The sequence below is a fragment of the Chlorocebus sabaeus genome, chromosome 14 (assembly GCF_047675955.1).
Source record: "Chlorocebus sabaeus isolate Y175 chromosome 14, mChlSab1.0.hap1, whole genome shotgun sequence".
Taxonomy (NCBI): domain Eukaryota; kingdom Metazoa; phylum Chordata; class Mammalia; order Primates; family Cercopithecidae; genus Chlorocebus; species Chlorocebus sabaeus.
The window spans coordinates 66857868-66867685 of NC_132917.1; the positions used below are offsets into that span (position 1 = coordinate 66857868).

Sequence of the window (9818 nt, forward strand, 5' to 3'; positions counted from 1 at the left end):
GGGAAGTAGGTTCTGCCACACTCTAGTAGTGTGTTCTCATAGATGTTCATTAACTACCGTGATCCTTGGTTTCCCTAATCTGCAAAATTTAAGGATTGGGTAAGGTAATTTCTAAAATCTCTATAAGACATGTCTCTTTTGTGTTGCCTACTTTTAGAGAGGAGTGCCTGCCAGGCCCTAGTAGCTGTATAGTACTTTATGGTCCAGCGAGAGCATTTCCACATCATCACTTTTTCTCATTTAAGCTCCATGTAGTCCTGAGAAAGGGGCAGAGAAATTATTGTTGTGCCATTTCTTCAAGTGAGAAAACTGAGGCCCGGAGAGGTTAGGTGACATGGCCAAGATCACATGGCTGGAAAACCCCCCAACCCCACAGTTCACCTCTTAGTCCAAGACTCTGTGTCATCACGTTTCTTATACTTCTGCCTGCCATAAGAGCTCTGGAAATGGTTGCGTGTGGTTCACCAGGAGAAAATAATTGCTGCAATAGAGATATGAATGGAGAGGGGTAAGAGGACAGACATAGACTCTCTTCAAAAATCTTCCAGGACAGACTGACATGTCTCTGCCTAATCAAACTCTACCTATTTTTATTTTCATTTTAGATTCAGAAGGTACATATGTAGGTTTGTTACGTGAGTATATTGTCCAATGCTGGGGTTTGGGCTTCTATTCACCCATCACCCATATAGTGAGCATAGTAACCAATAAGTAGTTTTTCAATCCTTGCCCCCCTCTCTCCCTCCCCTATTTTTGAGCCCCCATTGTCAATTGTCTCTATCTTTATGCCCATGGTACCCATTGCTTAGGTCGCACTTATAAGTGAGAACATGCAGTATTTTTTTTCTGTCCCTATGTTAATCCACTTAGGAAAATGGCCTCCAGAAACATCTATGTTTATATGAAGGACATGATTTAATCCTTTTTTTGTGTCGTCTAGTATTCCATGCTGTATATGTGCATATTTTCTTTATCCAATCTGCTGTTGATGGATACTTAGGTTGATTCTGTGACTTGCTATTGTGAATAATGCTGCAATAAAGATTTGAGTACAGGAGTTTTTTGATAAAATGATTTATTTTCCTTTGGGTATATACCCAGTAATTGGATTGCTGCATTGACTGGTTGTTCCATTTTTCATTTTTTTGAGAAATTTGTATACTGTTTTCCATAGGAGTTGAATTAATTTTTATTCCCACCAACAATGTATCAGTGTTCCCTTGTCTCTGCATCCTCACCAACATCTGTTATTTTTGCCCTTTTTAATAATAGCCTTTCTGACTGGTGTGAGATGGTACCTCATTGTGGTTTTAATTTGCATTTCTTTGATGATTAGTGATGTTGAACATTTTTTCACGATTGTTGGCTGCTTGTATGTCTTCTTTTGAGAAGTGTCTGTTCACGTCCTTTGCCACTTTTTAAAGGGGTTATTTGTTTCTTTTTCTTGTTGATTTGTTTAAATTCCTTATAGATTCTGGATATCAGTCCTTTGTCAAATGCATAACTTGCAAATATTTTCTTCCATTCTGTAGGTTGTCTGTTTATTGATTGTTTGTTTTGCTGTGCAGAAGCTCTTTAGTTTAATTATTTGTCAAGTTTTGTTTTTATTGCATTTGCTTTGAGGTCTTAGTCATAAATTCTTTGCCTAGGCAAGTGTCCAGAATAATTTTTCCCAGATTTTCTTCTAGGATTTCTGTAGTTTGAAACCTTATATTTAAGTCTTTAATCTGTTTTGAGTTAATTTTTGTATATGGTGAAAGGTAGGAGTCTAGTTTCATTCTTCTGTGTATATATGGCTAGCCAGCTATCTTAGGGCTCTTTATTATGCAGGGTGTCCTTTCCCCATTGCTTATTTTTGTCAGCTTTATCAAAGATCAGTTGGTTGTAAGTATGTGTCTTTATTTCTGTGTTCTCTGTTCTATATGGTCGATATGTCTATTTTTATACTAGTACCATGCTATTTTGGTTGCTACAGCCTTGTAGTATAGTTTGAAGTCAGGTAATTTAAGGGATTTAGCTTTGTTCTTTTTGGTCACAATTGATTTGGCTATTCAGGCTCCTTTTAGTTTCATATGAATTTCAGAATTTTTTTCTAATTCTGTGAAAAATGACTTTGATGACCTAACAGAAATTGCATTGAATCTGTAGATTGCTTTGAGCAGTATAGTCATTTTAATGATACTGATTCTTCCAATCCATGAGCATGGAATATTTTTCCATTTGTTTGTGTCACCTGTGATTTATTTCATCAGTGTTTTGTAGTACTCCATATAGAAATCTTTCACCCCTTTGGTTAAACGTATTCCTAGGTATTTGTGGTGTGAGTGTGTGTGTGTGTGTATGTGTGTGTGTGCATCCACTGTAAATAGAATCAAGTTACTGATTTGGTTCTTGACTTGAATGTTATTGGTGTATAAAAATACTGCTAATTTTTGTATATTGATTTTGTATCCTGAAAGTTTACTGAAGTAATTTATCAGGTCTAGGAGTCTTTTGGAAGAATCTTTAGGGTTTTCTAGGTATAGAATTATGTTTTTGATAGACAGAGGTAATTTGACTTCCTCCCTTTCTATTTGGATGCCTTTTATTTCTTTCTCTGGCCTAGTTGCTCTGGTTAGGACTTCCAGTACTATGTTGAATAGGAGTGGAAAGAGTGGACATCTTTGTCTTGTTTCAGTTCTTAAGGGAAATGTTTTCAACTTTTTCTCATTCAGTATGATGTTGGTGGAGGGTTTCACATAGATGGCTCTTACTATTTAGAGGTATGTTCCTTTGATGCCTAGTTTGTTGAGGGGTTTTTATCATGAAGGGATGTTGGATTTTATTAAATGCTTTTTCTGTGCTTAGTGAGATGATCATATGGGTTTTGTTTTTAATTCCGTTTATGTGGTAATTCACATTTATTGATTTGCATATGTTGAACCATCCTTGCATCCCAGAAAAAAAGCCCCCTTGATTGTGATAAAATCCTGAACAGACCAATAATGAGTTATGAAGGTAAATTAGAAATAAAAATCTACCAACCAAAAAAGGCCCTGGATCAAACAGATTCACAGCTGAATTCTACCAGATGTATAGAGAATAGCTGGTATGAATCTTACTGAAACTATTCCAAAAAATAAAGGAAAAGGAATTCCTCCCTAAGTTGTTCAACAAAACCAGTGTCATCCTGATACCAAAATCTGGCAAGGCACAACGACAACAAAGAAACTACAGGCTGATATCCCTGATGAACCCAGTCATAAAAATCCTCAACAAAATGCTAGCAAACCAAGTCCAGCAGCACGTCAGAAAGATAACCCATCCACCTATTTTTAAATTCCAAACTTGATTTTTTTCCTCCCCTAAGGAGCCTGTCCTACCCCCATCCTCATTCCAGCCTCTAGGATTTTTTCTCTTCTGAATTGCTGATTGAACTCCACTTCAGGATGGGTACAAGAGACATGCTCCTTCCTCCTCTCTTTTACTTTAGTACGTGTGTATTATATTTCTTCTGATTTGTTAATAAGCTCCACATGAGCAAGACTTTTGAATTTTATTAGTAGTTACACATATTCATTCACAGTAAGAAATCAGTTAGTGATGTGATTCACTAATCAACTAAGGCATCTACATCACCTTGCGTAAGGGTAGTATCAAGACAGAATGTTACACTCCTCTTTTTACATTAATGTAATTAGAAGCTGTGATATTACAACCTTTTTCACCTAACAAACATGGAGCCTTGTTTTCTCCATCTCTGCCATCACCTCCATTATTTTAAATCATATTACTTATTACTATAAGAACTTAAACTTTTTTATATGTTCCTCTGCCAACTAGAATGTAAGCTCCATGAAGATGTAGTTTTGTCTGACCTGTTCATTGTTGATTCTTCATACCTACAACAATGCACATTGTAGGTGCTCAATAATTACCCATTAAGCAAATGAATAAATAAATGCGTTTCAGGGTTTGTGACCACAGCATGTGACCTCCGGTTTGTACTTCTATCCTTATTCCATAAATGTTGCATGTCAATCAAGCACTTCATTTTCTAAAAATTTGAACACTAATAATCTATAAGAGTTGCCTTTTACAGTTTGTCTTTTTAAATCACTGAAGAAAGAGTAATCTTTGGGTACCATTAGGCATATCCATGATCATTATTTTGGTAAGAAATATAAACAATGTATTTTGTTTCAGATAAATCCTTTGTTTCTCCCATCACAATCCACTCTGGAAGTAGGTACTGAAGAGTTATTTCCTTCAAAATGATAGAACTTTCTCTGTTACTGATAACATTAAATACTGTTATGTCAAAATTAGTATCTAAACCAAACATTAGCACAGCAGATTAATAATGAAAGCCTACCATATAGCATGAGCAATAGAGTCAAACCTGCCAAGCTTGAATCTTTGCGTCTGCTGAGTAGCTCTGCAACTTTGGACAAGAGATTCTATCTCTCCAAACCTCAGTTTCTTCCCTCATATGCAAAATGGGTATAATAGTATCTATATCATGTGATTGTTGTGAAGATTAACTGAGGTAATCCTCTTATTTATTGACACACACAAAGATCTCAGTAAATGTTAGACATTACTATTACTACATGGAATTAGAAAAGTATTGCACACAATTTAAATGCAAATAGTAATTATACTATAGTACTCTGCATTTTTATTTTATTCTCCTAGGATGCCTGATTGCTCCTGCTAATTTAGCAGTAACGACATTCAAAACATATGTTTGTTCTTCTAAGAATGAACAATAGACAGACACGATTATTTGTTGGCTTTGGTCTGTTTGGATCATTGTAATAGGTGCCCCATATGTAGAAAGTACCATGAATTTCTACAGCTGATTAAAAATATAATTTTCTGAAGAGCCATGGTAAATCTCTTTTCTACAGACACCTTTTAATAAAAAACATAAATTATAAACCTACTTTTATGCAAACAATATTGGCACAACAAGAAAATGATTAAGATGCAGACAGGGTAGGTCAAAAAGACTATAAAAGGATTCATGCAGGTTGTTTGATGTATATTAAACAGTTGGTAAAAGTTTAAGTAGCATTTTAATTTTTGGTGTCCACATACTTATGACCAATTCAAATCTTACCAAAAGCAAACAGAACATTTTTTCGAAAGTACGAGTTCAGTAGAAATCACGAGAGCATGTAAAATCTGTCTATGGCCACTATTTTATTTAAAAAGTTTCAAAATAAAAAGAAGAGCAGCTCTGACTGTTTTTAATTTATAAAATTAAGTAATAGTTATTTTCTTTCATATCTAAGTTGATGTTTCTCAGATGTAGAACACCTTTAGTGATGCTTTGATTTTTCTCTTTGGCAACCCATGCTACACCTCATTTCTTGAGTCACTATGGCCTTGTGAGCAGCAATTTTCATGCAAAGTTGCAAAAACATTAAAAGAGGATTTCACATGACTTCACAAACTTCCTGGATGCACGTTTGGGTGTTTTGAACTAGTGGTGAACTCGAGTGCAATATCCCAGTTTGGCAGCAACATGAGGAGATCCCACCTCTGCTTGTTGATGTGAAACAGCATTCTTTCAACTTGAGTTTCCTGATGCCTCACTAGGCCGTGAGAACAAATGGGCTCATCTTAATGAAGTCTTGTAAAACAGTAACAAAACACATTTTACCCTGGCTCTTGCCATTATTTTTATGAAGCACATCTTCTTCAATATGCTGTATCTTAGAATTTGGGAAAAGCCTAAACTGTGTCTCATATCCGCTCCCACACGAGTATGGTCAGTTATTATCGGTCATTACTTGAGCTTCCTCTGTGTTCCACTCAATCTGTCATCATGCACTGCTATAGCTTCTACCTCCTTCTCTCTCAAGGACCCAAATCTGAGTCTGTAGGACTAGATGGTGCACATGTGTACACTATGCCGCATTTGAAATTGGTGTTTCTGTCTAACAGTCAAAACTCAAGTGTTGTTTTGAGTGGCTCACTTGACCTGAATTGACTTCCAAGAGGATTCTCAATTCCTTTATACTCTTAAACTTTAGACCTGTCTTGTCTATTTTCCGGAAATATATAGTAATTGAAGACTATGTTTTGATCATTGTTATATCTGGAATTATGTACTTTTTATCAAGTTTTACTAATATCTTATATGCACTACTGATATAATATAATTTAACATCCAGGATATGTATTGATCAGCTAATTCCATAATGGTGCTAAGTAACAAGTTATCATAAACATACTGGATTAAAGCAATAATAATTTATTCTCATTCATGCATCTGCTATTGGACTGGCAGTGAGAAGGTGGTTTGTATGCTGAAACAGGCTTGACTCAACTAAGCACGGTTCCACATTATACATCAGGTTCAAATCTTGTCTATATGTTTCCCATCCTCCTCATATTTGTAAACTAGCCTAGGCATTATCTTCTCATGATGATGATAGAAGCTCAAGGAAGAAGTGCGCAAGCGTATTTCAATCCTCTGCTTGTATGTTTGCTAATATCCCATAGGCAGGACATGTAGTCAAGCCTAAAGTTAATGGGTGGAGAAGTGTACTCTGCCTTTAGGGGGAGAAACTGTACAGTCACATGGCAGAGGACATGAATTCAGGAGTCGTGAATAAGTGGGAGTCACAGTCAAACTTACTATATGTATGAAGAACCTAAGTTATACCATTCACTTTACAATGCATTCTTTATTCTTAGCATTTACAGGGCACAGAGATACAGAGTGCACTAGAGAAAGATTTTGGTTTATTTAAATTCATCAACCATTCACGGAATACCTACTTCATATAACTTACTGAGCAAAAGCTAAAGGCATATATTGTACATAGAGTACCTGATTCCTGAGAGGCTAATGGTGGGAATTAGGAGAACTCATAATCAGTGCTGAGTCAAGACGTGGTGTAATCTCCCAATGTGTCCATGAGGCCTGCACTAGCCAGGAGTCTTATTATTTTGCTTTAATCTTTGTTGCTTTTTAAATTATTTCAAAGGCAATAAATATTTATTTTAGAAAATTGAGAAGTATATCTATGCATAAAGGAGAAAATAAAATATGCTCATACTCCTACCATCCATAAGTAAACAATTATTTGCTCTAATGAACTAGATAGAAAGATAGGTCAAGATCATGTAGACAAGTAGATAGATAGTAAATTGACTAATTGGTTGTAGAGGAGTGCTTTGCTATCTTTACTTAATATATCATGCATATATTCGATATCAGTAAATATTCATCTGCATACATGTCATTAATGTTGCTTAATATTCTGTCATGCTAATATAGTACATTTTATTTCACTAATTTATTGATGAACAGGTAAGTCTCATTTTTGCTATTATAGACAATATTGTTTTGTAAATGTACATTTCTAAATACTTGAAGTACAAAAAAGCAGAAGGGATGTAAAAGAAATATCAATAATGTTTCTTATCAAGAAAGAGTTTATCTTTCAAGAGATTGTAAAGCAAAAGTCCAAAGGCTATAGCTAGGTTCCAAATTTGGAGGAATAATCTAAAGAGAATAGGAATCTGAGTATGATCCAAGTAAGGGAAATAAAGGGGCATTTCAATTAGACACCCAAGGCCAGTCTCCAGAGAAGAGACAAGGACCATGTCATCCAAAATTCAAACCACAGAAGAAAAGTGTGTGTTCCAGGGAGAAAGACATTCTAGGATTGGTTGCTAAGGTGCATAAGATGAGGGTAGCTGGGAGGCAAATTATATAAGACAAAGGAACAACTCTGCACAAAGCAACACGAATGTGTGCACCAAATCCTGCTGATGTGGAAAGACATCCAGTCATCAAACTGCAAACAGCAGTGGGTTGACAAGTCAAAGGCACAGCTGAAAAGGCTTACAGGGCACGTCTACAGTTGCGGCACTGAAACAACTGATGGTTTCAACTAATAGAAAAATAAGCAAAACTGAGTTCCCATATTTTGTAGACTTGCAAAAATACAAATTAGTAATCAGTTCATGATCCATCTGTATCAGCCTGACTTTCTAAGGTGGAAAAAGAGCAAATCAATATCTTACTGCAGTTTTATAAGCAATGATATTGCATCTATCCCTAAGGCTGGTCTGCCATGGTCTAGATGTGGCTAGGAAGATACTCTAAAGCAAATTCTGACACCTAAAGTGAAATATTCCTATAGATTATCTATAAAGAATGCTTTGATTTAAATGCTAGGACAAGAGCCTCAGCATCTCAGAGAAGTGCCTAAAACTAGGGCACTCTGCTAAACTGAGAGTATGAGAATGTGCTCATTTGTATGGCATTAAATATCAAGCAATTCTTTTCTAAAATTTGGCTTTGAAGGCCCAGAATTTAAATTTACAGGGCTTTTGACTATCAAAAGATATTAGTGTAATTCATTCTATTTGTATAGCATTTATATTGATCTTTACATCAATTCAGTGAGGTATAGAAGGCAGACGGTAAAACACTACTATAATGGATCAGGCTGCTAAGAATTATGAAGGGCTGTGCTGGAGGTCACCCTTAGACCATGGGAATGACAGGCTACAATTACCATGTCCTGGCTACTAGTGCAGGGTCCTTTTCTCCTTACCCACCCACTCTCTTACAACATATTTAAGACAGCCTCAAATGTGTTGTTCAGAGAATTTGACATTCCAGATAATTTAAATCTCCACTTAAATTCCCAAATCATGTGGTTTTATTCCTTATTGTGGAAAATCTTTTTTAAACTATCAGTTGCTAAAATGTCTGTTTTGTTGTTCTAGATGTCAAGTTGAATGAACGAACTGGAATCTTTGATGATTAAACTGATGGAACAGATGATCAGTTATAATCCTCCAGAGTTGTGACTGTAGATAGTGTACGAGACTGAGCTGAAATTGTACTGAGGCCAGCAGTTTAAATTCTGAGCTCTTGAGAGAAGGGGCTAGGTGTGTTTTGTTCAATCTTCTATCCTGGATACCTACCAGATATCTAGCATGAAGTAAGCACTTAATGAATATTGGTTGAATGAATAAATACTATGTAAGTGATCTTCAAAGTGTGTTTTTTGTTATTTACTTCCTTCTCCAGAAAGTCAACTTATAAAGTAAAATAAAGAAAAAGAAAGAGAAAGAAATTAAGGAAGGAAGGGAGGGAGAGAGAAAGGGAGGGAGGAAGGAAGGAGGAAGGAAGAAGGGGAGGAAGGAAGTAAGGGAGGAAGGAAGGAAGGAAGGAAGAAATATAAGGTGGGAGGGAGGGATGAAGGAAGGAAGGAAAGAATAAATATAAGGTGGAAGGGAGGGATGAAGGAAGGAAGGAGAAAAGAAAAAGAAGGCAAGGGGAAGAACAGGAAGGAGGAAAAAATGAAGAAAGGGAGAAGTATAGGAAGGAGGAACTAAGGAAAAGGTAGGAAGGAAGAAGAAAGGAAGGAATAAATTAAAAGAAATTGTGAATTTTCAAGTACTGGCTTTACTTAGAAGAAGCTCTAATTCACTTAATCAATATTTTTATCCATTAAGATTTAAAATTAATTTCTTATTCCTGTTTCAATGTCCATCTCCTTCCCATTCTGTGAAACCAGGACAAGAGCTTCCAATTTTGTGACTCCTGGGTCCTCCTACCACCCTCAGGCCTTGGGAGTGAGGTGGGGATAGGAGAAGTACATTTCACTTGACCTGAAGCAGCTCAAATCTATCTTGAAGGGGAGTCACCTCCTGCTTCTCCTGGCTCACAGGATAACCAGTGTCCCCACAGTGGGCTCCCTGTGAACTGCTGACTGTGGACTGAGTTGCAGGATGAGTTCTCTCTTTGTGCATTCTTTGCTGACCATCTAAGTGGTGTGTCTGACTAGTTTGGCATGTTG

The 9818-nt window shown here is 36.3% G+C and overlaps 1 long non-coding RNA gene across 1 annotated transcript in view; it reads left to right on the forward strand.

The window, feature by feature from the left end:
* The window catches only part of LOC119627259 (uncharacterized), a 442819-nt gene extending 433266 nt beyond the window's left edge, over positions 1-9553 (forward strand). The window contains exon 8 of the long non-coding RNA XR_005243376.2: positions 8740-9553. This is a non-coding gene — a long non-coding RNA (uncharacterized lncRNA). The remainder of the gene's footprint in view (positions 1-8739) is intronic.
* The last annotated feature ends 265 nt before the right edge of the window (positions 9554-9818 follow it).